This window comes from Apis cerana, linkage group LG11 (genome assembly GCF_029169275.1).
Source record: "Apis cerana isolate GH-2021 linkage group LG11, AcerK_1.0, whole genome shotgun sequence".
Classification (NCBI taxonomy): Eukaryota; Metazoa; Arthropoda; class Insecta; order Hymenoptera; family Apidae; genus Apis; species Apis cerana.
Genome location: NC_083862.1, coordinates 8,262,102 through 8,290,091, shown reverse-complemented (window position 1 = coordinate 8,290,091; position 27,990 = coordinate 8,262,102). Strand labels below are relative to the sequence as shown.

Below are 27,990 nucleotides of genomic sequence, written 5' to 3'. Positions count from 1 at the left end.
TTTAACCCACACAACACGAAATGAGCTTCCATTTTCACGTATACTCCCCGCGATACTCTGTTTTTACCGAGTAATTACTCGTACTTGTTAATTGTCCGCGTACATTCAACGAATTTCGTGAACGATTAACGCGTGAATTTACACGTTTAGCAAACATATCGTTCCCGGAAAAATTTGATCTGCCAATTAATATCGTACCAACAATTTCCCTCTAATCGTGAGAAATTCGATCAGAACCAATCAACTGTCGTTCTACAGCATAAAATAAAGGAAAAGTGATACGAATTCAAGATCAATTATAATATTAATTTTTTAATAAAAGAAAAGCGTATTTTATCCTATTGGTCAAATTGTAAAATAGTTAAGTGAAGTAATTTATTCAAGGAATTTTAATAAATTAATTATAATAAATAAAATTTAATTCACTTAAAATTTCTTACCGGTTTGGACAGTATTACAATTTCATCTTGGAAAGATTCTCCAATTAACCGTGTTTACAGATGCATTGTATCTATTAATCTGCCAATAATTGACAAATTCAGGAGATTTCTGGAAATGGAGGGGAAAGCTCGTAACGATCGCAGATTGGTGCGTCTTCAATCCCTTGCAACCAGAATCTTCCGGAATTGCCCTCCAACGCTGATCTATGCGTTCACTGCACCACACTGCAGTGGCCCGATATGTCACTGCAAGATCGTCTCCACCAGTATCCTCCCGAGACATTGGATCCCAACGATTGACCTGGTATCTCGTTCCTTTGTGGAAGATGAACGAGCATTTACATGGATCTCGCATTAGCACAATTACTGAAAATTTATTATGGCCGATGATTGTTCGAATATATGTCATTCGATCATTTGATGATCGTTCATCAGTTGATAGCTCGTGGTAAAGCAACAGTTGAAGCTTGTTGGATGATTTCAGTTAAGTCACTTTGTATTACTTTTCCTTGTCAATGTTCGTTTTGAATAACTGTAGTTGTAGATTGGTCATGGAGATAATAAGTATGAAGTTTCTAAACTTTCTTAATCTTAAATGTTTATTTATTCTTGAATTGTGAATATTATGAAATCTTGATGGACCAAGTAAACTAAATAACTCAGAGAATTGAAATAGTTGGGTTAATAGAATCATTTTAAACTACAGTGTATGTATACACGATGAATATTATAAAAATTATGTAATAATCGAGAGAATTAAAGAGATTTAATTTCTGCATAAAATTAATAAAATCAATAATTTTGCAAGAATAATTTTCTATTCGATTTTTGAAACGGATTATTCATTGTTGACATATTTTTGAAAGCTCAAATCCAATAGAGAGTGTTTCAAGTGGATTATTTTGTATGTTTCAACCCTTTGTTATATTATCCGTAAAATCGATATTTCTAATCCTATTGTATCCTACGTATCACGAACAATGTTAACATTATATATCACCACCTATGTTATCCGTTCGTGACATCGTTGCTAATATTATCGTGCAAATATTTTCCATATTCGCGACAGAGAATACATAGAGAGAACTACAAAAAAAAAAAGATCAATTTTGCAAGTAAACATTAACTCTATTTGAAATTGTTTGAAAATTCGAAAAGATTTTCAAATATCAATGTAAATTCAATGATATGCACGTAGAATTGTTAATGAGACGGTTCTCTGAGAAAATTTCTACGACATGCAAAAGAATTTTTAAACATTGGATTGAAATTGTATAAGGGTATTTCGTTAAAATTTGAGAAAAAAATAGGAACGAGTGCATGTAAAAATTTCATATCAGAGGAAAATCACGGGAAAATCCGATAGGTAACGATATTATGAATTCGATCGCTTTGCAAGTGAATGCAAATATTTGACGAAAATTCGTTGGATCGTGGAATTAATTGCTAAAAATACAGAAATTTTATACGAAATTAAAAAAAGAAAAACTATATGTAACTATATATAAGAGAGTGTAAAGCGTTTCGAATCTTTCCATGGAAATTGACAACGCGTTAAAGAGTTGAATATCGTGCGACGGGAATTGAAATTCGGTATTCTTGGATGACACGAAAAAATATAGGGTGTGTCGTATGCAGGAAAAAGAGAGAAAGGAGTGGGAGGTAAATGGAAAAGAAAAAAAAAGAACGTGCAGAAAGAAATTCGTGCGATAAAAGGTTGGCAACTCATTTAGAATCTTTCTCGTTCGTGTATATCGGCTTTGTCGCGGCAAGAAAAACCTTTCCCCGACTCGTTTCCCGCCTGCATCCCAGTTAATATCCTGTCGTGGCGTAGATGTTTGCGACTGATCCAATTTCATACTTTCCTGTCAAGTTCAACTGCTCTCGAGACTGCGCTTGGTAGAAATCGGTGTTCCCAGACGTGTCGATGTTTCCCTTCATTTATTGCAAACTGTGATCTATAAATACGTAGTTTTACCATGGTTTTGTCTTGATTCCGTGTATGGATATAGATAACGCTTGTGGTAATTTGTGGTTTTCTGTGAAATATAAACATTTAATTACATTAGATGCAAAGATTAATATAAATATATTAATATATATATATTGGTTAATAATGCTAAATCTCATTATTAGTCATAATCTTAATTTTCAAATATCAAATAAAAATTGTATAACATTGTAGAATTCTAAGTTAAATTTTTTGTACATTCTTGAATTGTGCAAAATAGAAATTGCAATTTTTAATCAATATTGTATAATTATTCATAAAAGAGAAGGAAAAAATAAAGATTAGATATTATAACCTTACTAAAGATTAAATGTTAACAGTAAGACTTTAATGAGAATGAGAAAAGCATTTTTACACAATAAGCATTTAAATTTATGAACGAATATTCAAAGAATAAATGAACCACAGAGGAAGGTGAAAAGAAAGAATGAGAAAAGTTTGCTATGTATAATTAAGTACATAGACGATTAAGCACAACCTAATCTGATGGAGGTTAATGTCAGTATGATAAAAAATTTTTATGTATTTCACAACGTACTATTCCTTAGAGAGCTCCTTATTTGAATATTTTAAATCGAAACACAAAATTTCTGAAATTATAATAAATAAATTATTAATTTGCTTTTCAATGATTTAAAATATTTTCTAATCTAATTCTACATAACCATACTTCAATAACGTTTTTATCGAATCGATATAAAAAATATAATAAGGAGAAAAATATTAATACCTTATACATTTTCCATAAAGATTTTTCACAAAATTCTTTTTTCGTATTGATTAATTTTTAAAGATGTATGCAAACTCTTAATTATTCTTAACAATATTTCAAAAATACACTCACAATTCTTCAAAGAATAGACGGAACGTAGACACTAATCCGTTCGAGAGTTCGATAGTAATCGAATTAATACATTCGAGAGCTCGAAACTCATAGCTCTGTCAACAGTTTTAACCGATCATGTCCGATTATTGCCGAATCATTCCGAAACCCGATCCTGTCCGAAGTTTTCCGATTCATTCCGAGATTTGGATTCCGAGGTGTGAAACGTTCTGACATTGTTAATTCTTTTTGTGTCTTCATTTCACGTTTTTCCCATTCGAACGCAATATTTTCCATCAACCAAGAAACCTGGAACTACTTCATTCTCCAAAGAATAGCGTTATTATTGAGAAAAAAGAGGTAAGTGCCACGTATTGTTCTATTCTTACAACGTCACGCGTGATATGTTAGTTACTTTGACAAATCGCTCGTCAAATACAATAATGTAGCGCAATTTTGTTACAAAATCGAAGCCATAGCGATAACGAAAGATCTCGGGAAACGAAATGTCATGCGTTTCTATCGAATCGACATCGAAATTCGAAATGGCTGATCTCTTCGCGTCAGTCAAACTATATCCAGCCATGGTTGTTCCTTTGTCGCTCATCGCGAGTCAATTTGTCACAAAATGTCTCCGGTTCTGTGTATTCCCGCGAGACGCTCGTCACGATCGATTGATTCACCATTTTGTTTCTTTCTCTAAAGTTAAACGACGTTTGCGTGGTACGGTCAGAGAAATTCATGGAGAAAACTCTTTCGGAATTTTGTCTAACGTATCGACAAAGATTGATTAATTTGTCACGGGTGTAAAGATGGCGGCGAACAAAATCGGAGGTCGACCTAATTTATATTATTTCGAACGATGATTAGCCTTTTGCGTTCTTGTATTGATGAGTCACTGATATTCGCTAAACATTCATGCGATTAGGATGTTGTACTTGCGTGGTCATTTGCGACCTTTGATATTGCTTTGGTTGGATTTTACTCAATTAGAAATGTTTTGATATTCCTTGAAGTTTATTTGGCGTATTAGAATATATGAAAATGACTTTATGTTGTATTAAAATAGCTTCGTTATTAATCAGAATATATTTAATAGATATTTGATCTTAGGATTGGAAACTAAATAAAATATTAAATATATTATCTTATATTTATACTATTTTTTATTTTATCTTTTAAGATTATCTATATTTTTATATTTTTATTTTTAGGAACCAAATGCTTTCAAAGAGAATTTATATGGTGCATGGTCATACATTTAAACGGAGTATAAATGGTATAAGTAAGTGGATAAATGACGATTAGTTGGATATTACACGAATTCGCTTAATCATGTAATACTGGATCTCAAAGCGAAAATCAACTAAAATTACATATCATGTAAAATTGTATTAGAAACGTTAGAAACTTCAGTTGAAGCTCAACTACGTGCTTTAGTTTATCTTCATGTAAATGGGATTTCATCGAAATTCTCTAAATACGAAACTATATTTCGCAAAATTATATTTCACAATTATTCGCTATATTAGTATAAAACAATAACGATCCGAAATAAAATAACTTCTTTGTTATCCCTTTATGTTATAACAAATTTTCCTTACACTTTACACACACATATATATTGCAATTATAAAAATACAGATACATTTAATAGTAAAACTCTTGAAAGTTAGTTATTTGTATTCTCTTATACATCATCTATTATTGAATTGATAACTTTCAAGAGTTTCATTTTCAAATATATTCCTAATTCTAATAAAATTATAAGTATGATAAAATTTTTGATTCCATAAATACTTCAAATAAACAGATTTTTATTAGAATATCTTATTCTATTAGAATAAATTAATATTATAAAATTTTATAATTAATTAATTTTATTTGTACGTAAATTACCGCGTTGATAACGATAGATTAGAATAATAATAATCGGTACATTAATTATCAACAGAAAACTAACATAGAATTCGTTATAAATAATAGTGAGTATCGTATATATAGTATTGGGCGTTCTTAACAAATAGCATTCGTGCTCTCTGCAACACTTTTCGCATAGCATTCCGATGTCATGGCAAAAACTGTCTTATTTCTTTTTCATTCTTTGTCTTACTGGTTGTATGCCGCCAGTTGAATGAAATATTCGAAACAAGCGAAACGATCACAAAGTACGTCATACCACGGGCTAAATGACATTTTAATTAAATCGCTTCTACGACCGGGGTCTCGCTTTTACGAAACAAAGAGTTAGTATTTGCTCGGTAATTTATCAAATTTGGATAGGAACAGACGAATGAAAATTTAGTCTGTATCGTAATTACTTGCTAACATTTTAGATCAACTGTCTCAAACTTCTGATTCGTGAAAGTTTATTCTTTTATAAATAATACTTTTATAAGCACATATTTATAAAATACTATTGTTGTTCAATTTACGGAAACGCAGTATTCTATTTTAAAACAATGTATTCGATTACAGAAAGAATGATCCTAATCAATCCATTAATTGCCAACTTTTTTCTTCTATTATGCAATATTTAAAATAATAATTTTAATATTTAATTTCAATTATAAGATCTTAATTAATGCGAAAATTCAGGGATAGGAATTTGAAAAATTCTAGCATTATCTATTGCATTCGCGATCCTTAAATGGAAAATAAAGCGGTTATTCATCGAAGAAGTCCATTTAAAAATTTTTATCTCTCTTCATTTTTTTCAAACATTATTCCCCATGCAATCTCGTTTCATCCTCGAAAACACAGCGCGAGAATGAAACGCTTCAAGTGCAAACTTTCTTACAGAAAAGTTAGCTGGAAACACAGAATTAAAAGTCACAGCGGAAGATAAAGCTATCCGGAGTCTCGTTAAAGTGATACATCCCCTCGAGTTTCCCCATTCACGCTGCACACTCGTCCACAAACATACCTATACGTACCACCATTTACCAACCCGTGCAGCTCGTCGCCAATTACAATCACGGCCGCCCCTTAAATCGCGATCGAACGAATGGAACGAAATTACAATCTCCTCCTCCTCCTCCTCCTCCTCCTTTCGAAGTCGTCATCATCAAATTCGGAATCTGTCGCATTCAAACCTGTCTCCATTAGTCACAGCCGAGACAAGGCACGCCCGATATGAACCGGTCCACTCTCCCGTTTCTAAATTGGACACGCTCGAGACAAGGGAAGACGTGGTGCTAATTTTCCAATTTCCCATGTCTCGAACCCTATAATTTACCTCGTCCAATAACTCGGCTCGACCTATATAAATATATCGATAGACGGAAGGAGTTAACGAGAGATAGAGAGGGAAAGGCAGCAGGCAGGAAGGTAGCAATGGTGATCGATCGTGGTCATAGGGAGATAAATTTTTATCGGGCCAACCGTTAGCGAACAATGGACAGTAATGAATATGAAGTTCGACCGATTGCGCGGGTTGATCCCACGGAAGAGCGAGCGGTTGATTAAAGTCGTTCTTCTTTCTCCCGGATGGAAAGTGGGGCAGGGAATTTCGCCAGGCTGGCGTTAATACGGATGACACGGTCAATTTTCGGGTGAGCGCGTGTTGCAACGCGTGAGTCGAGCAGGTTGCTTGCGCCTCGACGCGCCGTAATATCGCGCCGCGACGTCGGATGAAATCCTGGAGAAGCTTCATAAAGACGGTGGCTTTCAGTAAATTAATGCACGCAGGCCAGCTCCTGACCTGGACGGGAAATCGGGAAATTCTCGACACCGGCTGTGCCACTAATTTCTCGCGCTTGGAGCTTTTCCGCTGCTGGGCCAGCTGGAATTCTCTTTGAATGAATTTATTTTCATCGGACATTCTCCGTTTACACGTCCTGACACGGTTTCCAGTTTTATCTTTTGCAGGGAGAAGACGTGTATCGGTGTCGTCACGGTTTTAAAGGAAGTCGAGAAGCGTTTCTTACGTTTGTGAGCGAATGAATCGCTTCTCGCCAACCGTTTCAACGAGAGAGGGGTTGAATGGAAACGCCGTGGAACGCGATAATGATGCGCTTTTTATCGTTTATTTAAGCGATGCGGAATATGCGCCGTGTTACGAGATTCGAGTTTTACGATTTGTAATTAAGGGAAATGTATTTGAATCTTTGAATGTTTTAGTAAAGTTGGAAAATTCCAGGTTCTCTTAGATTTCGTAAGGCGTTGATGTTTTAAATTTTGAAATTTCTATGATCCACGTATGTATATTTTTTAGTAGGATTAGAGAATTCCAGATCCTCGTTATTGGATTTTAGTGAGATAGATGGCATCGATATTTTAAATTTTGAAATTTAAATTTTCGTATGAATTTTAAAATTTTTTAAAATTATACATATACGTGTTTTTTCCTGTAGTCCGTATATTTTAATAAAATTTGAAAGCACTAGGATTTCAGTACGCTAAATAGCATTAAAGTTTAAAAATATTAATACGAATATTTCAGTTTTGTTTGTTTTCAATAATTTTAGATAATTCACGTGATACTGGATTTTAATATATTATTTAGAGCTTTATTCAGAGCATAGGTTAATCATTGGATTTATCAAAAGTTTTTTTCTTTCTTGAATTGTATCACGTTGTTTGGAAAATCTTCGATATTGAAAGATTTTTGTTAACAAGAAAATTGAAAATAATAGAATAACCGAATATTTTTTATTCGACAGCACGATTTTTGTATTAATTTCAATTTATTTACTTATCGCGTCGAGATATTTAAATGCGTTGAAACCAATAAATATATCGTCGAAAGGGATATCATATTTTCGAAGGAATAATTTTTGGTTTTCAAGTTTCATTTCCTTGAACTAGATGCGGTTTTTACGACATTCTGCATCGTATATGATAATTTTTATACGCCTATAAATACATGAAATATAAGGCCATGATTCACTTACGATCCCAACTTCGTATCGGGGCTATATTTTCGATATATAAAGTAAAAATATTTCTGATATAATATTCAAGTGCCATCCCGCGATACAAAGTTATCCTGTTGAAACGAGAAAAGTTTTCTCGAAAAGGAAGTACCAACGGAACTTTCTCATTACCCGGTTTTAAACTACACGAGAGAATACAAAGAATTCGTAAATACGTGACAAATACGGATGCAGGGATACACATTTAGCATTAATAAAACTACCACTATCTTTCACTCCGTTATTGAATGAAAACTCGACCCACTTCACTTTGTACTCGTCCCAACGTCCAATAAAACTTCGTTAGAAGAAACAGCGAAACGGAGAAATTCTTTCTTCCTCTATTTCATGACGATATATTTCTTTAAATTCCACAATTTTTATAAATTTATAGGTTCAAAGAACTTTAGAGAAACTCCAAAGGAGGATTATCATTATTAGAAGAATTAACAATCGCTCTATTCGATTTAATCGCGATATACTTTTCGTAAAATTACACTTCAATAATATATTGCGAATCACAATTTAACAATAATAACTTCCCTGATAACCAGCAACATGCGTTAGTTGCACAATTTATTCTTTCGAGAAATTCATGGATAAATCCATAATCGTATATCGAGAAACAGGCGTATCTCTGTCTCCAGGAAGTTGAAAAACCGTTCCGTGTCGCATCGGTGCAAATCGAGGAACAGCTTTTTGTGATTTATTCGCGACCGCTTGGATGCGTGTTTTTGGGGAGGGGGGACTGGATATTCGAAGGAAGGTTGCGCGAAACTGTTCGTAAGGCGCCATACTGTTGAATCTGTGCACACGGAGACAGGTTGAAATATTTATGCCGGTTTCTGCTTGCTTTCTAGCTGCGTGCAAACTGTGCGCGGTCCCCCTATTGTTTCCATTAGGACACCTGAGTTGCCGCATAATACCACCTCCGCTTTGTCGAATCTTTGTCTCGTCAGCTTCTACTTACGGCGCATCCATCCGCGAATTTGTAACTACAGTGGAACGAGCGAAGTCACGCGTAAAGCGGACGAGCTCCCTGTCTCGTTCTCCGTTTATGTTAATGCAAACGCGACGTGCACGCGTTTTGAAAACGAAAGACGCAATGCGCGAGAAAAAACTGAGTTTCGATTGAACGAAGCCTTTTCTTCTTCGTTTTTTATCTATATTAACGTTTTCAAAACGTGTCGGATGCTTTCGCTCCAACGAGATGGAAAATATAACGTTCTAAATAACGTTAATTTTCTTCAATTTTGTTAAAGCAGATTTTACAGCAGAAATTCCTGTTTAAAAATATTTTCTGTATTGATAAATAGTTATAAATACGATAAAATATAATTGGTAATGAAAAATTGTTTAAGGGAATTATTTAAGAGTCTTCTTTGTAAACGAAAATATTTTTAAAGTCGTTTTGTTTAAACTCCATTTCTTTCCTGTTTTTCATTTCGTTCCTTTCTCTTTGTTTTTCTTTTTCCATTCAAACTTTTCTCCGAACGTTTCTCAAATTCTTACTCTATATCTCTTTTATTGTGCGTTCCTCGTGCATTGTATTTCTTCTTCACGCTCTTCCTTTCTCCTCTACATCCATTTCGCTCTATCCATGTACACGCTTTTATCATTTCAGTGAAAGAAATAGGCAGGAAATAGAATTGTAAGCGTCCGCAACTTGTGACAATTTTTCAGAATATTCTGCTTGAATGGCATCTTGCGTTTATATTTCTTTATTTTTTTCCATCTTTCCTTTCTTTCTCTCTCTCTTTTTTTTTTTAACTCTTTTTATACAGTTTCGATGAAAAATTTATCGCGAAAATTCCCTTTCCACTGTATTATTCTTTCCCGCGTGAAAAATAGATTGGAGGTCTACATAAAAAAATGTTATTTTGCAGATGGATGATATCCCGCGCAATTACAAACCCTGTTATTGTACTCTTCATCTTCTATTTTTGTAGAAAATGACGATTGCATGAATATCAAATAGGAATTTGAAATAAAACATTTTACCATTCTAAATTCGAAATTTTCCTTTCTGTGATATCCATTTATTATTTAACTGAAAAATTATTAAATCATTTACGCAATTAAATATCGAAACGAATATTCTATGTATCGCGACAAATTATTATATAAAAATTTCGAAAAGAAAAAACGATGAAATCGAGCTTATTTATTCAAAATTCATTAAGCCTGACTTAATAACTCTCGTCCCCCTTGAAACGACAGTCGTTTGGATTCTGAGACTCTCGCTCGATTCTATGGAACCCTTCGAACGAAAAATATTTCCCCGGCGTCCATTTATTTTCTGCACAACAAATACAAGGAATAAGGTTGAATGGAGAAACGATGCGCTTCTCGATTGCGCTTCTTTGTATAACTCAGCCTGCATCGCAAATCAACTATCCCTCCCCTTTTCCCACACTCATTTTCTTTCGGATACTTAACCCCTTTTGTACGAGCGACGAACTACGAGGAAATTGATGTCCCTGTAAAACGTTTCGCCGATTAAAGGATCGGTCACGATTCCCTCTCTCTCTCTTTCTCGTTGCTCGAGTAATTCGCCCTCTTCGTCACGCGAACAGACCGTGCTAGTAACGAAACAAATTGTTTCGGAGAGAAAATTCTTAGACTTTTGTAGGAAAATGAGAAAGAATTGCGTTTTACGAAACTTTCGATCGGAAAATTGGATTGGTTATTAATCTTGGAGATTTTTATAATAATCCCATGTAAGAGCTCGTTCTGATTTCCAAAATTGGTATAATTATTTCTCTTCCAAGATCGACGCATTCATTTTACTTTACTATTGCTCGTTTATTCTAAATAGATTGCAAATTTCGTTGCAAAGTTGATTACAAAATTGTAATTTGTTATTTAAATAGTGTATGTTGTACTTGGAAATAACAGTAGATACATTCGGCGTATAACTTATTATTTTTCTTCAAACGAGACGAGGTTGCGCGAAAGAAAACTTTCGTACAAACCTTGTGTTTCGACGAGTTCTGGGAAAGCACGGCACGTACGGAAATTGAAAAGTTAAAACTGAAATCCTTGAAAAATAATATAACGAACTCTCTTAAATGCGCGAAAGGATCGATAAGCTTTCACGAAGCAGGTTTTCGGTAGAAATTTATGAACCAGGAACGTATTCCGCGAATTCTGAATTCGAATAAATGAGCATCGAAATTTCAATTTCGTAGGGGTGGGATGGAAATAAAAAGGTGGAAGCTCGGGGTCCCAAAGTTTCGCGATATCGTCGAAAAACTGAATAAATATTAGAATTTTAAAAGCATCCGAGATCCCGAAAGAAACTTCTTACCAGTTTTAGGGAGGGAGCACCACGGCCATTGAATTATTCCGACATTATTCGAGTTGCACATTGGTTTCGAGAGCACGTTTGCGGAGAACAAGCTTTTATCCAAGCCTTGTAACGAACTTTCCACCGTCTCAAAAACCATAAATTGATATATAGGCGTCGAGCAGCAACGCAACCTGCCCCGTCATCTCACAAAAGTCGCTTCGTCGATAAGTGACACCCGTGACTAAGTAGTTCCGAACTAGATGGGTTTTACTAAAAGGTGTCGGAAAGTTTTGACGCCCCCTTTTCATCGATAAAATGAATATTTTTGCCGGTCTTCTACACCCATAACCTTCATTTAATTTCGTTTTACTATTTCACCCTCGTGCGAAAAATTTAATAATTATCCTTTGATTAATTTACACATCCTTCGATCGAGAAATAACATCTTTTTTAAACCTCCTTTTGTAATTTGTGACAGAGCCTAATACGCTTTCACCTATATTATATGAATATTTATACATACTACAATGTTAGTTACCTCATCAAAGTGTCTCTCCTCCCTCGATTCAGGGATTCCACAATCGCAACAATTCATCTTTCGATGTAAGATTCTCCGTGTGTGAAGAACAAACAAACGTTCCCTCCTCCTCCCTCTCTCCGAATTAAAAATACATCGAGTACGTCGCATTCGCATTTTCCATCCGAAACGGCTCGAAGATAAGGCCGAGCCTGTGTGCATGAATCATTCGGGAAGCCAACCAGTTGGATGCGTTGCGGAATCGGGGCAGCCTAGGAGGATTAAATATTTCGTACGACAGGCTGCCATTAAATTATCCATATCAGCCGCAGTATACGGAAGACGAATCTTCCACCGTCCTACCTTGACGAATATTGTTACGAATTTAAAAGGCAGAGAGAGAGAGAGAGAGGGAAATGAGGGCAATTGGAAAGAAGGAAGGGAAGGGGAAGGGTGATTCCTCGTGTTGGGGATCTCCAGGTGTAAGAATCAGTGGAGAGACAGGTTATCCACGTGTAAAAAAATTTCTGAAATATGAAATAGCGAGGAGAAAGAATTTTGTTTAATTTCAAGGTGATGCAAACGGTACAATATTCGTCTAAATCAATTCTCATCGAAATTGTTCTCTTTCCAATCACTGAAATATTTACCTTCTAATCTTAGCCTCCTATTCCACGAAAGAAAGGAGATAGAAAGGGTCTCTTCTTCGAAGAGATCCAGACCTTCTCCATTGGATTCTTACAAATAAATAAGAAGAGTTATTTAAAAAATCAAAAATAAGCGAGAAAAATTATTATATCGGTTCCTATCTGGGATTAAGAGAGAGAAGAAAGGGTTGGAGATCAGAGAAACGAAACACATTCGACAATAGCCAGGTCAAGGGGACGCGTTTCGCTCAAAGAATCTGGTTGAATTTCTAGCAGCAGTATTGACGTCACAGTCGTACTTTGAGCGGGGAAGAAACGCGAGGGGAGAAAAACTCCATTCTCTTTACAGTTCCATCCGTGCCAATTCCCCCCTGAGTGATGTTTCAACTCAGTGGCGACGTAATGCGACCGGATAACAATACTCCGCCATCAAGAGACGCGTTTTGGGAATACTTGGAATTATATCGTACGTTTAAATATTTTTCCACCGCGACGGGGACCCGCGTATTTCACGCTCGATTTTTCAACCTACGAACGATTGGAAACACGAGGAATCGTCGTGGCCGAGGAATTTCCTCCCTTCCCTGGCTGTCGATCCTCGATTCGAATTCCTTTCTGTGTTCTTCGTTCGAAAATTGATCGAGCATGGAAACAGCTTTTCTACCTATTTCGAGCCTCGAGTCTCTGCCGCGCCTCTTTGCTCGTCGCTATGCGTTCATGTCGCCTTCGTTCGATTTACTTTACTGCGCTTTTGGGTTATGGAAGATTGGATCGCAGGCGAGGTGAATAAAAATAAACAGCGAATTTTTGGTGGAATACGGGAGGATACGGGAAATGACGGGAGAAATATTAGATCTACGAATGGAAAAATGAAACTTTGATCGATCTTCCATTAAAGATAACGAAGAATCTATAATTGTTATCGCGAAATTGCAAAAGATTCGAAATCTAGATCATTCATATAATATCTCTTAATTTCTTATTACAAGAAAAGAATCGCTTTGAAGATGAAGAAAAAAAAATATTCCGTTTGTATATTGTGGAGAAATATAATTTTCTTCCGTATTCCTTCTATTTAACAATTTCGTTTGACGACCACTTTCATATTTCGAACAGACACTGTTGCATTATGAATTTCTCGTGTACGATCGATTGTGAATGAGAAATACAATGGGATGAGTCGTTGTTGCAACGTAAAATATCTTAAAACGTGTCTATTTTCAACCACCGAATGTTAAACCAAAATCATTTCGAAGACTTCGTTTTCACTCAGTGGATCAATAATATCAAGAATGAAAATAAAAAACTCTGCGATTCGAGAGTTGATAGGCGAGAATGTTCGATGATCGTTGGATCGAATTAAAACACGGTTTATACGGTGGAAAGTTAAGGGAAGTTGAAGGGAAGAATCCAAACTGAGTCCCTTCTCTGCCAAAGACTCCGAAAACATGCAAAAACTGAGGCGAGGGGATTAAATTGGACGAGAAGCCACGTGGAAACCTATGAAGTTGCTTTCCGCGTTGTTGCTGCTGCTCTTTCGCTCTTTCGCCTCTTCTTCCGTTCTCTTTGTCCGCCTTCTGGAAAATTTTATCGACCCACTCTTTTAAGGTCAAAGCTTCAATCAACCGTGGCTCATAAAGGAAAACCAAATGAAAAGATTGATAATATCGGTTATTTCTAATATAGTTTTGAACTAGAGTTAGACGCGTAAGACGAAAGGAGCAATTTTTGATAAATATATTTATGATATAAATCATTGATTAATTGAATCAAATGCAATGTTCTAAAGTATTAAAAGAACTTCCTTTATAAACACATTCCCAAGTGATCATTATATTGACTTTCACGAGTAATCCTAAAATAATCACGAAATCACAAATAAACGAAAAAGAAAATTGATTGCTTGCATTTGCACATCTCGCAATTAGATCACCGCAAAAACACGTCTCACGTGTGTAAACTCCTAAATATCATCGCCGTAATATCTCGTTAATGGCGCGTGTTTCGTGCACGCGGGGCATAAATTAAAACGAAGTTGGCGAGCGTTTGAAGCGGGAAGCAAGATTAACAAAAAAAAAAAAAAAAAGAAAGAAAAATACCGACAACAACGTATGCACGAACAATCCGTGTTCATTGTTTCCATTTTCAAATGGGCGTCGATCGACGTTTATCGTCGTGCACGTCCTTAACGAGCCCGATGGTTTTCGCACTCTGTTTACAGGCCATCCCCGCGTTTCGATATCCAATCCACGCGCGAAACTCGAATCGATCCGCGTATCAATTTCGCGCCAGCTGTCCGATTACCCGAACGATCGTTCTGCGAATATTTTTTACGTCTCCCTCTGATTCTTAGTTTAGAATTCGGGGAAATTCGAAGGAAGTCGCAAAGGTCTTTGCATCGTCTTCACAGGGAAAATATTTGCAAATAGTGAGAGATTCTAGTGAAATCTGTAAAAATCTATAAAGAAACGTGATCTTTTGCTTCGCTTGCCGAGAATTCGATTTAGAGGGGAACAAAGGGGTAATGGATGGATGTTCACTTCCGTTTCGACTGTCGATCCGCAGACACACGGTCGAGAAGGATGTAATAACCGAGGCGCGAGGGTGAAGTGACGCGCTCGTTCTAGCCGACTTCGATGACTCGATTTACGACGTGCTCGGGGCGGCCGGTTGGATTCGATCACCGAGACTTTTATGCCGTGATATTTCGCTTTTGTCGGTGTTTACCCACGATCGAGTGAGCCTTATATTCAGCTTGAAATTTCAGATCGAGGCTTATTTCTCGTTTCTCCAGTTAGAGGAAGTTGCATTTGTTTTCTCCGCGTTTTGATCCCAATATTTATTACACTCTTTAAAATTTTCACTCGTTGTCAATGGATTTCAACTTTAGATTCGAAACGATTGAATTTGTCACAGCATATTTGCAAAAACGAAGAAACAAATTTCGTTTGAACGCGATAGTGAACGAAAAATGGAATCTTCGTCCGAGAAATGGCGCGGATCTTTCCATCCATCGCGAATCGATTGGTTGCTTATTAATGTCGAGATACGGCGGACGTCATTATTTCGAGGTCCGCGCTCGCCTTCGAGCCCCATGCAGATTCATAAATCCAACGGCACGGAACGAAAATTTATGCCCGGTACGTGGGGTTGGCGCTCGATCAGCTTGCAAACCGTATCCACGAAACGGGGAAAAGCATACTCGCGTGCGGATTTGCATAAGTCAGCCGATACGGGGTACCCGGCAGATGACGGTTCCGTGACATGGGGCGTCGTAACGCAGACAGAAACGATTTCCAGTTACCTACGCGCAACCGAGAGAACAGAGAGTGCGGTGTCGTTGGATTGAATTGCAGATATTGGACGCGTAATAGACTAAACTTCGAGGGAAGCAGAGGCGGTGTTCGACGTGTTCCAGGGAGGGATTCGTCCCAACTTTGCTCGTAAAGTGTGAGTTTAAGGTTTGAGAAACTTTTTGCTCGTAATTATTTATTTCGGAAGTCTGGCGCGGAGGATTATTCATTTTTCTTCCACTTCACTTTCTTTGAGGATGCTGTTTCTCGTTTCTTCCTGGTAATATTTGGAAATATTTAGGGAACACCTGTGTTTTATTATTCTCTTCAGGATCGAGAGTTAATTATATGAGTTATACAAATCTCGAAATATCACAAATGTTTAATGAGACCTCATCTCCTCGATATTATAGGATTAACCCAAAACCATCTCAGGATCGAGAAACACGGAACGCCATTATAAGACCAGCATCGAACCTTGGAGCTGGCGGGCATCACGAGTCCAGTATCATCAGGCTGCGATCTACGCCAGCACCTGACCGGACTCGTGATATAGGATTTGCGGTGTGTTCGAGGTCTTACGGTCCAGAAATTCATCCATGGGCTGATCGATAACGGGGACCCTCCGTGTTCGATGCATCGTGACGATCTTAGAGCCGGTTATAGGATAAATCGTATAGAGCGAATTGGTCTGTGATGCGGGATTTACGGTGTTCGTGAGGTCTCCTGCGTTGGAGAAAAACTCGATCTTCAATCTTCTCTTAATCGTTTAAAAAAATGATCGTTTGTTCCGGATTAATTATTTTAAATATAATATAAATATGCACGCGGAAGAAAATCATGGTTTTATAGATATCGTGTTCAGTTGTGGATATTTATTGAGAATTACGTCAAACGGTTGTTTTTCGAAAGTTTTAGACTTCTTAATAAGAAATAAATATCTCTTATATTTTTCGTTGGATCATATCGGAAGAAGCATTCTCTTTGTATTAAGTTAAATTATTTCTTGGTTGCTGATTAATAAGACTATTTTCAAGAGGGAAATAATCAAAGGATAATTCGTAGAATGTTTCATCAACATAGTTGCTACCGGTGGTGTATCGAAAGCAAATTAATTTACGAGGAATTGCTCTAATGAACGAGCGATTATAGTTATTGGCTACAGTTATTCTCGATCACTGGATGTATATACGTTTCGCCCTGGGCGTCTATAATCGTTTTAAAGGTTAATAAGCATTGCTTCCCCGATGTACCTACTTATTATAAATTCTAAATTCTTGTTATTCGAGAGTTATGCAACAGAATTTAATATTTTCTGAACCGAGTTAACCGGGAAAATATGAAGAAAATATGAAGAAAATACGAAGAAAATATAGTCTTGTGATTAACGAATATTTTTAATCCTGGACAATGCCCTGTTAAACTTCAATATTATGTTGCGCGAAACTACGAAGCAAGAAAAAGAATTTAATCATATAATAGATATTTTCATTCGAGAGATAATTTCGATAAACGAAATAGAAAAAAGGAAATCATTATTCTCGAAACAATGTCAACACCGATACTTGCGAAAAACTACGAAATAAAATTCTTAGAAATGAAACAATTTCAACAATAAAATTACGAAAAACAGGCGTTCGATTAAAAATAAAATTTAAAAGAATATCTTCGTAAAGATATTTCGACTTGATCGTACAAACCTAAATGAAGACGTCTTTTCAGCCGAACCGACAAACATACACTTCCAATATTAAATCCTCGAAAGGGCCAATAAGATGTTAATATCTCAAGAAGAATGTTTGTAACGATTCGTTCTAATTCTTTGGTCGAGGCAAATACAATATTCACGCCACTTCACGTCACGGTCGCTTGCAGTTCAATACAAGCACTTGTTACGGTGCTTCGAGTCTTTTTCCCTTATTCCCCCCTCCGTTTCCCGGGGCAATAATTTTCTAGTGCGTTCTCAAAGGGTCCACCGTGCGGTTTGCCTTTCCACCTTTGAGCTTGTTACCTTCCCTTTTGCGCGGCACAGGATAATTAGTACGTAGACGAGGAGGCTTCGTTCTGTTTGGGGGGAGGGGAGATGGTAAAACAATTTTCTTGCTGCGTCTCTCTGCGGCGAACGGATTAAAAGCTTCTGGATTCGTTTTCTCTTCCTTTCTCCTTTCTTTTTTACGCGCGTGAAGAAAAAAAATACGCGTGCACCGAGGGGTAAACCGGTCGTATAAACACGCGAAACGTTGTTAAAGGCTCGTTAAATTCCCCGTTTTCGCGATAAAGGATGATTTTTCCTTACGATGAATTGCATCGAATGATGTTAGTGAAATGAGGTCGGATAAAAGTTTTTTTGTTTTTTTAAATATAATATAGACGCGTTAATAAGATGTGTTGGTGGCACACTTTTGAAAAATCGGTTCCAAAGATCAAAAGAATTGGTTTATTAAAAACGTCGATTATTCGTTAAGTTGTGAGCAATTTAAATTTGCGTCGGATAAGAGCGAGATAGATAAAGCTGATTTACCTGATAAAAATGAATATATGGAGTGTAATTTCGTTTCCGAGAAAATCCATTCTGTGATCTATTATCCGACTAATCAGTTTAATCAGTTTCTAAATTGATATAACTGTAAAAAAAAAAAAAAGAAAACACATTAAATCACAATTGTCAAGTGCATGCGCACAAAAGTGAAAACTCGTATCAAAAATCATCATTTTATATTTTTTAATGCGCATATCTGAAATATTTTAAATTCTATTTTTGAGAAAAGTTAAAAAGTTCCAAAGTTATTCCCTTAATCTAAAATTAGATTCAGTTTACTCCTTTTTGAACTTCTCAAAGAAAGTGATAAAAATTACAGTTTCACACGCATGTCCAAAGGACTAGATAGAACATTTTAATTAAGAAGGACAGTATAATTTAATATTCCAAGAGAATATCTTTTTTAAATTATTCCGTATGTTCAAGAAATATTTGCTTGTTGAAAGCTTTCTTTCCGCACCCGTCTTTTAATTTATCTTTCCCCCGTTATACTATTTTACTTTATTTTCAAGTCATAAAGGTAACGAAACTATTTGCCAAAAATTTCCTCTTTCTCTCCTTTAACCAGGAATTTTTTATAAAAATATACTAAATATTTAATCCACTTTCTTTAAAATTCGAAAAAGGTCCGAAAGAAAATGTGAATTTCCCTTAATCCTTCCTTTATTAAATAATCCTTAAATCTTAAAAACTATTACATATTAAATGCTCCACACGTTAAATAATTCGGATAACGAAATTTTATCGAAGAATATCCCAGAGAATATAACCAAATATCCTGTTATAAGATTATAAAATTTACTCTCGTTACTTTACTCCATTAAAAACTCCGCAAAAACCCGACGTTTCAATAATTCACATTCTCAGTCAGATATCCAAGCAACGATAGATCGTCATCTCTGCACCTTTAAAAATCATCATGGATATAACATTCCAGTCGGATCACGAGTCTCTCACGGTGAAACCTGTTCGTCAACCGTCCCGCCAAATCTCTTCTTTTTGTTTTTCTAGCCGCGCTTTATCGGTTAATCGCATTGGGAAACACGGGCCGCGCCATTGTGATTAACTACGAACAACTCGGGACATTTCTCTCTGTTTACTCGTTTCCCATCGTGTATGACAGGTGATCGTGATTGGAGCGCGCCCAATCATATGCTTGATCGCTTAAATTGGCGATACCAGTTTGATTATGAGATATGCGACCCGATGATTCAACTGATTGCGATTTCCGCACGAACGGCCATTCTCCTGCGAGCTATGTTTCTTGCCCGCCCGATACTTCGCCCAAACTTTGTCCCTGCCGCTCTTTCTACCGGTTCCCACGAGTAAATAGTACCTCTTTCAATCGATATTCCAAATTATCGTGGAACAGATAGGTGAAATCGGAATGGAAGCAACTGTATACACCTGACATTTGTGAATTTCGTTAGAATGAAAGGAAAGGATTAAATTCCGATTTAATATTTCTATAATATTTCTCCACTAATTAAAGCTGATCCCTCTGTCTTACATTCACAATTCCCAAAGATTGGAAGGGGAGGCGCACTGATCTAACCTGATCTTCCTTCCATTAGATACTTGGCCAGGAATCGGATATCGTTCGATTTAAAGCTCCATTTTCCTAAAACGTAAAACGTATCCGGCCATCGTTAGATCCATGGAAAATCTTCTTACGGCAAACATTTCGTGGAAATTCCGCTGGCTGATCGAAGCGTTCTGCTGGCTTCGATTCGAATTGCCCCTATGATGGCGCAATTCCAGAGTTTGCACGGAGGGTGGTTTAGGGGCGAGGTGATTCCAAGACGAACGACGACCTGGTCTCTTCGCCTCAAAGATCCTCATATTCGGCAACGTTTCTCGTTTAACGGACTCGGTGAAACGGTGTCTGGCGTGGTCATTTGGTAAATGGTCGCGTTTGAACACGTTTAAAAGGTAATACAATCCCGCGGTTGTTTCATCCTTGTACTCCCCTCTCGTGCCAAATTGTTTGGGATGAAAAATTCGTTGCTCGAAGGAATATTTCTTCCCTCTTTAAAGGATGCAATTTAGGTTGTATTCGGTATTGTTCTTGGTTTGGAGAGGGGTTGGGCGAGAGTTTGCCCGAGAAGATGTCTAGGATGAAATGATGGAGGAGTGGTACTTTTTCAGTGTAGATTTTTGTTTAAATTTCTCATGGACGAGCATTGGAAGTCTACTGGTAAAATAAATAGTGGAGATTTTAAAAATTTTTTAAGATGCTTAATAATTGTCAAATCTATAATTAAGGATAGGCGAGAAACTTTAAAATTAACTTTTAAAAATTACACAAAGCACGATAAGAGTCTCGTTGAAAGAATCGAAATCTCAGATTCGTTTGATTTGCGAAATCTTCCATCAATAAGAAGGAGAGAGAGAGAAAATGTATCGTTCGATTCGAAACTAAATTGAGAAAATAATAAATTGATAACACTCTTCCGACACACTTCAATATCAAATATCGCAGTGGAACTTTGCAACCTACTTTGAGAATTTCGATGGAAATCTCGCGCTTTACGCCGCGTCGAATGTGATAACCTATTTCCTATATATAACGAAAAATTCAACAGCTCTCCGAGCTTAAATTTCAATCTTTCTTTTTTTTTTTTATCTATTCTTCCACTCCAAATAAGCTGTTATAAACGACACTCCGAATTCCCTTTGACGTTTCAAAGGTACCATAACAACCTCTCTCTGTTCACATCACGATATCCTCTAATTTAAAAAAATTCGTCGAAATTTTATCCTCGCTAAAACCTATTGCACCTATTGACGACATATATTTTGCACGAATAACAGATTAGGAAGGAAAGGTATAAATGTTGAACATATTGAAAATATAATATTCATCATACCTTTAAAATTAATTGCTAGTATTGCTGGTATATATATATTGATGATACCAGAGGCTAATCGTTTCGTTCTCGATTTATAAATCGAAAAGAGGATAGACCTCTTGGCCAATGAAAATCCAAGTTCGAGCGATCGAGGTTAACCATTTGCAAAGAAAGTTGGTCCGGTTTTTGTTGTTCTCCCGGGGGAGGGGGCGGTTATATTTATTTAAGAAGTTGAAATTGCCTCGATTCCACCCTCATTCACTGGCGAATCGATTTCGATCCGATGATTACGGGTTACAAGTCCCATTCGCCGTAAGATTCGAGCATTTTCATCGTTGCCGCTGTTTGCCTCCGATAATTGTTATCGGAATAGCAATTATTGTTTCCTCCGCTCTTCCTCTCAAGGAACAATTTGCCGTGAATTAATTAATGGTCAGGGAATGCCCTGATGTAAAATGCATATTCCCCGTTATTGAATTCCGTTTAACGGGTATATAGAAACTTCTCGAGGATTTTAGAAAAGTATTTGCAATATTTTCTTTTTTTTTTTTTTTCATTATAAAAATTGGACACCTCGTGAGATGAAAATTGAAGTGTCATGTAACAGAACTTTGGAAATGTAAATATCAAATCGAATCATAATATTCTTAGAATTGTTCAAAATATTTCCACAATAATATGTTTACATCAAAATTAACATTTATAAACCGTATCCGCAGTTAAAGGGTTAAGAATATTATTGCGACGATTATTAAGATTTCAACAATATTAAATTTAATTTTTCAACAAAGACGAAGGTATTTTCGATTTTTCTTTTAGTACATATTTTATATACGCGAGCAAGAATTATTAAGCACGCGATTACACATTGCTTGTTCCGCGAGGGAATAAAGCCATAAGATAGTCGATATCGATTCATATCAGACAGGCATCGTGTCTGACTTCCCATGAATATCTATTGGCTCCAATGACAACGGACGTCCTCGTATAAAGGACGCGTGCCGAATGCGCGTGACATTGCGAGATGTTCAATCAAAGTGTCGCTTCATTTCACGCCACCCTCGCCATCTTCGACAATACGGGCTCCGTAAATAGTCGCTTGGATGGAGTGCCTCCCCTTCTCCACGACGTTGCAACGACTATTTTGACGAGATAATTGAAAAATTGATAGCGTTGATGAATTCGAAGACTCAATAATATTTCTTCTTTAATGCAAATTGCAAAAATTTTTAAAAAATTTTGCTCCAATTCTTCCCTCCCCCTGTTTAATTTGCTCGAGTTAATACAATATAACAGATGATTCGTACGATGTTTGTAAAATTTGGAATTACGAATTATTATAGTAATTGTACAATAATTGTTTATTATTTTTGAATAAGTTTTAATTTTATTTATCGATATTCGTGCAAGATCACGTCTGATTTTAAAATATACCTGGCTCAGCTCCGATCCTCTTATCCGATCCATTATTCAAATCATTATCAAATTATTATTCTAAATCCGGAATTTCCAATTTTCCTTTTTAACCACTTCCTCCAAATCCATTTCGAGCGAACGGTTTCGAACGACTGTCAACTTTTTACCCTCCCCGTTGATCCTCCATCGTTCCAATTCTTCCTTCGAATTCTCAAACGAAAAAGGTAGTAGAGATCGAAACAGTCCCTTTCCCATTCGAAAGATTAACGAAGGAGAAGGCCTCGTTTAAATTCTTCGTCACGAATTCTCGTTGCATCTGGATTCCGACTGTCGTCCCCTCGAATCTACATCTTTTCGCCGGAACCGGCTACGCAGAATTTCCAATTCCGAAACTAATCTTCGCGAGTTCGAATTTCGATACCTATCAGCATTCCGGGTGTGCCGTGTTATTACACGAGTTGCAAAGGCAAGGATAAGTAAATCGAGGAGTTTGTTGTTAGAAACAATCGTGATGGTTGTCTTTGTCATCACGTTCTTCCGAATAGAGCTTTGGATTATTTTCACCAGAATTGGAAAATGATTCGTACATTGAAATTAAAGTCTGCTCGTATTTGTAATAAATGATCCATTGAAACGCGCCTTTGTCTATATTTTCTTCATCCTGTTTTAGATTCGATTCCTATTTCCATTTTCTGTTATTCTTCCGAGACGGTTAATTAATTTAGACCAGCTCGAGGGAAGAAACGCGATCTATACTCGTCACTCGATAGATCAAAGTGTCAGAGGGTGTTCAGATCAATGTTTGTTCGAGCTAAGGTTCGAAGCTTAAGGAGATGCCCAATTTCGTCTTAGCCTCTGATACGCGAATAGCGATGATACATGTGTTGATACACGAGAAATGGCGTATTGGTGGATAGGATTGTCCTCTCCCTTCCCTCCAACTCGTACAACTTTGATTGTCCCGTAGCAGGGTGTGATGAAATCGATTGTCCCTTGATAGAATTATGATTAATCGGATTCCTTAGTTGACAGAAATTGCATTGCAAACGCGACCCGTCACTGATGATTCGTAATCGCGTTTCTTAATTATGCAGGGATGCTTAAAATTAGAATCTTGTCACAAGAAATTAGAGATTATTTCTCTAACACGTTTTTACGGTTGGAACAGAATAGTCAAATGAGAGATTCGTTAATTCCCATTTACCTAGAAAATACAATTCATTTCTTATAACTTGTCCACATGCTGCAACATACTCGATCTGAATTTCAGACCTGCAGAAAAACTTCAGTTTAATAACATTTCTTCGTTCAATCGCGCCTACTCGTTGTTTAAATTTTCAATATCCGTTGACTCCTTTAACATTTCATTCCTCCGTTTCCATGGCAGATCAGAAATATTTTTGGATACAAAGTTAATAAAGTAGCTTTTATGCGTTGATTTCCCGCCGGGATCTCGTCCTCGATGAAATTCACCTGGAAAGTAATTTTGCAGAAGTAAAAGGGGGGAGGGGGACGATTCAACCCCCGTTTGAAACTATTCGTTGCGAGTAAAAAAAAAGAAAAGAAAAAGGAACGACTTTTAATAAAATAAATCTAACCTCGTTTCGTAATAATATTACAATATTACATTGGAAATTGCGTTGACGTTTCATCGTTGATCTTCTTCTTCTTCTCCTTTTTGTTCCAGGAAACGATAATAATAATCGAAACAAGAAAAATTCGACTTGCTCATTTTTCAGGCGAATTCGAACCGTTCTTGCAGAACTTATTGCTCTTTACGCCAAGGTTCTCCATTTACCCTCCCCCCACCCCCGGTTTGTGCCGGTTAAAATTATTAACGTTCGTTTGAACATCGCGCCGGCATGAATTTCGTAAAAATTTCACCCTCGCGATGCGAGATATTTCGAAATGGTCACGGTCGGCCAGATTTTAAATCCCCCGCAATCTCGCAGAGACAGTTTTAATATAAAACCACCCTCTCCTCCCCGATCCGCGCACGATAAATATTTATCCGCGCTCGTCGTTCGTTGTAAATCGTCGCGTTACAAATTTTACCGTACGAGTGAATTAAAATATCGAATGTATCGAGCTTGTTCAAACGTTGCCCGAATCGTGGGATAATAATAATAGAGAAAATTGAAAGGTAATTTTCTTTATTGCTATTACGGATTGAAACGAGTCGAACGATGAAATATCTCTCGAGAAAGGTGGAGGCTTTCTTGCTCTTATATTCGATTCCGTTTTCGGGAAAAGAAAGAGAAAATAACGCGTGAATGATCGTAAAAAATGGAGAATTTGCGGCGATAAAAATTAGGAACTTCGGCTTACTTTTAATACGTTACAAGAGTAATCCAAAGATTCTTCTGGCTGAAAAGTGGTCGACTCTTTGTTCACGAGCTTAACGACATCCATCCTGGGAAAAAATCGTGGCATGAATTTTACATAAGACGCCATCAATTCTCGAATCCTGTATTCATTCCCTCGATATTTTCATCGTAAAATCAAAAACTCATCCCACGTATTATCATGTATCCCTGATATCAATCCATCCTCTATCATTCGAAGAAACTTCGATACGGAAAAAATGTATCGTTATCGAAATTCCGGGACCTTCATTAATTTTCATTTACCACGTTTTCGTCTATTTAATGTGACGCTATCAGTTACAATTAAAGGGTGAAGCAGACGTAGCCGGCTGCGTAGTCGAAGGCTTTTTCAGATGAATATTGATAACAGGGGATCCCGGTGACGAAAATCCGTGGAACATGGCCAGAGAGGCGCAATAATGTTGTTTCGCGAATCTACTCGAATGCGTTCATCGGAATGAAGAAAAATTATTTCGACGTGTCTAAGATAGAATTATTTATATTACGAATTATTCGGAAAAAGTGTATAGAATTATTACAATATCGTACACGTGTTTTTCAATCTAGCCAACGAGATACTTGGAAACCGTTCGACATTTCCACATAATTCTGATTGATATTCCTAGAGAGAAATCATCTCTTCGATTCACCTTTGGAAAGATACTCTTCAATCCCTTAAAAGAGACGAGAAGAAGAGCAAATGCACGTCATCGATCGGTCATTCGTACGGTTTCATGACACCGATCGCTGGTAAGTCGTCTCTGGTCTACGACCTCCACCTATTTTCGTGGTGGAGGAAGGAATTGGCATTGGGCCACCGCCTGTGCGCGCGTCATCGGCCGACAAACACGTCGCGTTCTGTAATATCCACGATTACGCCGATTACATCACTGCGTGTCCCTGCACGTTTCCCAGGAAACGTTTATAAATAAAAAGAGTAACGGGTCGCAACCCTGACCCGGCTCGCCTTGGATCGTTTCTGCGTTTATGAGAAATAAGCCAGGGAGGGCGGTTGAAGTTGGCGTAACTTGGAAACGGTTTATTGCGGTGGATTGTGCTTGACGCGTTGGCGGAAATGCGTTTTGAAGCTCGAAATTGTTCTGGAAGTTTGACCACGCTTCGCTCGGAACACCGGCAAGGTATAACTGGATTAATTGTCCGGGCTTTTAATTACTTTATCCAGATTGAAATTCAGTTTTTAGACGGCGTTCGACTCGAAACAAGATAAGAAAACGGACAAGAAATTTCTTTAATTTTAAAATGTATGTAATGTGTTACCAATTACCAATTAAAGAGTTGTTAAGAAGTAAAATATAAAATTAATCAGAAATTATATTTTTGAATTAATATCGAATCTTATCGAGCCATTCCTAATTTCCACCACACCCTTTCATCGTAGATCAAAAAGAGGTTCAATAAAGATAAAGTGGCGGTCACGCGAGGATGAAATAGGCAAACTTGAGAAGAAAGAGAGAGAGAGATACTCGATAATATAAAACTCCCTAAGAAAAGTGATCGTGAGAATGAGTTCCTTGGATCCGTTGAGTTATAGCTTTCTTTAATTCCAGTGTAAATTGCACGTTACCAACCCCCATCCGAACGTAAGAATTCATTTCCCCTATCAGATCGATATTCGGGAGAACGAATGCAAAGGCCAACAATAATGGTCGATTTTATCACTCTAAAGGGAGTTTTAATGCTTCCTACTGCTTGCATTGTGATGCCCGATAACGATAGCAACCCTTCCTTTCCTCGAGTCGAAATTCCTTTATTCCTTCGCGCGCAATAGTATTAATCTCTTCCCCTTCTCGATCTACCTAGATTATATATAATACGAAACATATCTTAACATATATTTAATTGAACTATTAAAGTAAGTTATAAATGAACACGTTTCACGTTTCATTAATCAAAGTCACGAGAATCGAGCCTCCTCGTATCAGATACGAATAATTAATCGTACATTAGACACCGGTAATTAATCGTATCACTTATAATGTCTCTTATAAAGAAGTTTTAATACTTCCTGCAACTCCGCGTATCCCGACGACGTGTATGATAACGAGACATTAACCCTTTGTACGCTACACCCCCTCCCCCCTATCTCTCGACAACCGATCTCGTGCCTAACCATATTTTAAACTTGAACTCTGTAGAAACAGAGAACGTTCGTGATTCTCTGATGTCGTCGAGAAGTTTCTTTAAAGTTGGATATTAATTTAGATTGCCGAACTAACGATTTCTATTTATTCTCTTTATTTTACAAACCTCGAATATAATTTCGACGCGTTGGAGATAATTAATTATTTTAGACTGATTCGTGTTCCCGTCGTCCCCGGTTCTTGTTTTCATTAGAGGGAAATTAAATAGGAGGGTTCCAAGAAGTGAGTAGTAATTGATAGACGAAATTCTTCTTCCTCGACGCGGGTCTCATTAAAACGATCGTCCTTTGAATTTTGGAATGATGAAGCTTGGAAAAATTAAACGATAACGGAATAAAATGACGATTGATTTTCTCCAAAGGATCGATACAACATATATAAAAAGCGATCTTAAAAAGTTGAGGCAAATGGAACGATATTCGATCACGGGTGTGCACGTGTGCATCTTTCTTTTTGGCGCAATAAAAATCTGATAAGATAAGTATACTTATGCAACGTGTACACGACAAATCCTTCGCCTGATTACATTTTACCTAGAATAATTCCGCAGCCAGGAAAAGGATGAAGACTGCGCGGCGTGCTCGTAAAGTGTCAGGTGTTGTACAAGTACAACATAGAATTGCTACGGAATTCTTGGATAAGGAGATAGCAAGTGTCTTAAACTTGATTTATTACTGAGAGTATAATAGTTGAATTTAATTTCGTGAATATTATTA

The 27,990-nt window shown here is 36.8% G+C and overlaps 1 protein-coding gene and 2 long non-coding RNA genes across 14 annotated transcripts in view; 2 read left to right on the top strand and 1 right to left on the bottom strand.

Annotated features, from left to right (window-relative positions):
* The window catches only part of LOC108002344 (hemicentin-2), a 349,141-nt gene that overhangs the window by 102,412 nt on the left and 218,739 nt on the right, over window positions 1-27,990 (top strand). The gene's annotated exons all lie outside the window — the stretch shown is intronic.
* Window positions 297-3,342, bottom strand: LOC114578099 (uncharacterized). Its single transcript, XR_003698727.2, has 3 exons — window positions 3,182-3,342; window positions 2,990-3,041; window positions 297-2,479 (listed from the first exon to the last, which is right to left on the bottom strand). It is a non-coding gene; the product is annotated as an uncharacterized LOC114578099 (long non-coding RNA).
* Window positions 3,334-4,849, top strand: LOC133666952 (uncharacterized). Its single transcript, XR_009831864.1, has 2 exons — window positions 3,334-3,634; window positions 4,489-4,849. It is a non-coding gene; the product is annotated as an uncharacterized LOC133666952 (long non-coding RNA).